At 43.7% G+C, this 4272-nt stretch overlaps 1 long non-coding RNA gene across 1 annotated transcript; it reads left to right on the forward strand.

Annotated features, from left to right (window-relative positions):
- Window positions 1-420: 420 nt before the first annotated feature.
- On the forward strand, window positions 421-1509 carry LOC146870467 (uncharacterized). The gene is made up of 4 exons (XR_014959398.1): window positions 421-481; window positions 573-697; window positions 781-841; window positions 1321-1509. It is a non-coding gene; the product is annotated as an uncharacterized LOC146870467 (long non-coding RNA).
- Window positions 1510-4272: the final 2763 nt, after the last annotated feature.

Genomic DNA, 4272 nt, shown 5'->3' on the forward strand with positions numbered 1-4272 from the left:
GCCTAATTTAGTCATTTTGACTAATTTTATCAGTTCCTCTTTTTCATTGTGTTTACCTTTTTTATTATTTTTTTATTATTTTGTTTACATTTTATCTCGCACTATATCACTCGTTTAATTACATTTTTTCATTTCCCCTCACTGGTTGAACACACAGGATCAGTTTGCACCATCTCTTCATTTTTTACAATACACGTCATGGGTTGCAGGATTTTACTCAACATTGCCGGTTTGTCCACTTTTTCTTGTTGTAGTATACACAACATTTTCTCATTTTTTATTCCTCTTCCAAGATGGCGCTTAAAATTGCCAGCAGTGAGTCCCTCTTCTTTGTTTAGCTAGACTGTACGTCATCGCGTGCTACGTGATCAAGGCAACATTTATAAGCAGCCTTTTTTCACTTTGTTTCTCTTCTGTCAAATTTTACTCATCAGCGCTTTGGATTAAAGCGAGAGCGGCAAACATCCAATAGTATTTTTGGGTAAGCATGATTCAGCTCTGTTAGTCATTCTCTAACCGAGAGTGTAGAAGTATGGTCACATTGACTGAGCGTCTTTCACTCATATCTTCAGGTTCCGATATTGTCCATTAAGTAGCAGTGTTTGGATCGCACTTTTTACATACCCTTTGGTCGTTGGACTTCACTTCCAGTTACTGGAATCATAATCGTTCAGACTTTGCTGATTACCCTTCTCAGGTATTGCACAGTCAAACTAGGTGTATTTCGCTTTGTCCCCGCGCAATTTGGGCAACATTCACTATTTTGTTTTCAATCAACAGCCCCACAACAGTTGTCGCCCACACCGTTGAGCGAGTTGTTTTCAGTGGTCGCTTATTACCTGTAAGTTTATCTCGCATAGGGTGTTTTTTGTTCCATCACTTTTCGTTTTAAACACCCCACAGTATACACTTCTTTTTTTCAGAGCCATAGTTGGTAGAAACGTTCATCTTCAAATTTCTAATAGCCTACAACTTGCAGCTATCTTTAAGGATTTTTCTCACAAGTAAGTGCTGTATACCAGCACTAGACAGACCTTTCACTAGTGCGTGTCACAATCTCGGTTCGGTCACTGGTTACGTGTTTTTATTCATCTGGCATGTTTACTTTTTGTTCGCCTGTTTCACAAAAAATCCTTTTCACCGAGCACAAGTTTCCTTTTCTTGTTGCTGTTTTTCACTCTCAGTCGATAATCTTTCTGGGTTGAATATGTACAGGAACCACTCTTATACCTTGGTCATTAATGATGCATCTGTAGTGTTTTTTATAGCTTTATTTAGTGAACAGTCACATAAAATGTATTTTGTTTATTTTCCTTGCAGTGTCCCCTGAAGAAGGGATTCATGGTAATCCCGAAATGCATTGGGCGTGATTTGTAATTCCAACAATACTTGATTTAAGCTGCAGTGTTTATATATGTTCTTTTGATGCATACAAAAATGTTAATGTCACATTTTTTGCTCCTTGTGTATATATGTTCAATCTTTGTTTAATGACACAATATTATTTTCGGATGCTTGAACAAATCAATGAATAGATAAAAAGTGTCAATCCAAACAGTTTTTTGATGATTTTGGTCTCTTTGGTTAATGTATGTACATGACTAACATATTGTTCAACGCTGTGCATCCAGTACACGGGTGGTAGTCCACCTGATTCTTCATTTGTTCTGTGATACAGCCATACCATATACTCTTAAGTGCATTATAACTTCGCGGTAAATGCTAACTTCGGGATGGCTGCATCAAAACAGGTTGTGTTTGGTGTCAAACGCTTTGAAATACTATCCCCCTGTTCTGGCGGGGGGGGGGGGTAGCATTCCACCCTTCTAGAGGGAGAGACATGTTCACAATGGCTAAACCCTATAGGACTTTCCTGAGCCCTGGCATCACAAAATGGATGCCTCTGTCACAGACACGGGTCTGGCCTCCTGCTGCTGTACATAGTCCAGTTCAAACCGGTTGCAGGGGCTACCTGCCCCTGCTCTGGCGTGAAACTGGACAACAGAAATGGGTGTAACTACTCCTCTTTCCTGGCCCACCCATAGGTGGGTCCTTAGATTTAGTCCATCCCCTAAACTTACTATAAGTATAGGAATCCAGTTCCTAGGACTTTAGATTACCCTGGACGAAACTCTGCAACATACATCCAGGACCTTCGACATTCTATCCTGACTAGAAGACTGAAGAAATCTCCCTTGGGGTCTAACCAGCCAGGAACCAGTGGGTCCCTACCAGGAACCAGTGAGCTCCTTCTCTATAAATATGAGGATCTCACCTTTGCTCAGCTTAGGGCCTTATGTTCCATTAGGAAGCTGAAGACAGGCAAAAGTCCATCCACCCAGCATCTCATAAAGATACTGAAACTGGATGATATCACAGGGCCTAGTGGGCCTGATGATGTAGACAGTGTGGGTGGGGCAGCACCTGAGGGTGGATCTAGGGGTGGAAACTCTAATGCTGACCAGACTGGTGACAATGACCAGACTCTGGTGAACACAGAACACCAGGATGAGGATGAGGAGGATGACAATAATGCCACTTCCTTTATTCCTCCTGGTAGGCCTGACAACAGGGCTAGAAGGGATAGAAGGGATAGATCTCTGTCAAGGGGATCTATCCAGTCTAACTCCTCTATAGGAACCTCTGTTTCTTCTCACAGAGGGAGGGAAACCTCCCAGGAGAGGAGAGAGAGACTGGTGAAGTATGAGCAAGACAAGTTCAACCTCAGAAAGCAGGAGATGGCCTTAAATAGGGAAGCCCTGGAGCTCTACAGAGATAGTAAAAAGTAGGGACTAGAGTCCCTTGGTGGCAGCAATTTCCCTAGAGATAGGGAGAGGTCTTATGACCATAGAAACCTAAGTAAGATTGTCCCTCCCTACCAGAGTGGGGATGACATCCACAAACGGATAACTGCCTTGGAGAGGGCCTGTAAAGTACAGAAGGTCCCTCAAGGTCAGTGGGCAGCAATCTTATGGCTCTCCTTTGCAGACAAAGGTAGAGACAAGCTCCTCACTGTAAGAGAAGAGGATGCTGATGACTACAAAGTCTTTAAAAGTGCTCTAATAGATGGGTTTGGCCTAACCACTGAACAATACAGATTAAAGTTCAGAGACACCCAAAAAGCACAAAATCAAGACTGGGTTGACTTTGTTGACTGTGCTGCTAAGGCTCTGGAAGGTTGGTTATTGGGCAGTAAAGTGTGTGACTTCAAAGGATTGTACAATCTGATAATGAGGGAGCAGATTCTTAATAACTGTCAAAATCAGCTGTTGCACCAGTACCTGGTAGACTCTGATCTGTCCTCTCCCCAAGAATTGGGAAAGAAGGCAGACAAATGGGTCAGAACCAGGGTGAGGCAGAAGGTACAGAACCAAGGTGGTGACCCAAAGAAGCAAGATTCCCAAAACTCTGACAAGGGTGGGGACAAGGGTAAAGACCAGAAGTCTTCACAAGAGCCCCAAAAATCTTCTTCAGGTGGGGATTCCCAGGCTAACAAAGGGAAAGGCCAAAAGAAAACTTGGTTCAAAATCTGTAAACAGAAAACTCACTGGACTAGTGACTGCACCAAGGCCAAACAAAATACTCCAGCCACCACCAATGCCCCTAAGGCACCTGCTCCCCCTAGTGCAGTTACAATTGGTGGTGGGAATACACAGAATAAGGGTGTAGTAGGGTTGACCCTGGGTTCTGAGATGGACTCTGGCCTAGTCAGAGTACCAACTCAGGCTGTGCTTGTCAGTGATGGGGGCATGAATATGCCCCCCTTTGTGAGCCCCAGTAACCTGGGCAAATACAGACAGCAGCCTTTAATTAATGGAGTAGAAGCTTGGACATTCAGGGACACAGGAGCAAGTGTCACAATGGTGACTTGTGGATCCTGGGCAGATTATACTTGGTGAAATGTACCAAGTGACCAATGCTAGCAATGTCAGAACAGACCATTCTCTGGCAGTTGTTAACTTCTCCTGGGGAGGTGTAACTGGCCTTAAGAAGGTTGTGGTAAGTGCAGACCTACCAGTACAATGTTTGCTTGGCAATGATCTAGAGACTTCAGCTTGGGCTGAAGTGGATCTCAGGACAAATGCAGAAATGTTAGGGATCCCTATACATATCTTTGGTGTGACCAGGTCACAGGCAAAAATGTCAAAAGCTGGACAGGCCCTGGATTCTGGAATAATGGACCAGGTGCCTCACAAGAGGAGGAGCAGTAGGGTTAAGGCAGAGCCTTCCCACCTGATTCAGAATGCTGATCATTCTCCTCAGCGAGATGAT

The sequence above is a fragment of the Triturus cristatus genome, chromosome 1_1, assembly GCF_964204655.1.
Source record: "Triturus cristatus chromosome 1_1, aTriCri1.1, whole genome shotgun sequence".
In the NCBI taxonomy this organism is placed as follows: domain Eukaryota; kingdom Metazoa; phylum Chordata; class Amphibia; order Caudata; family Salamandridae; genus Triturus; species Triturus cristatus.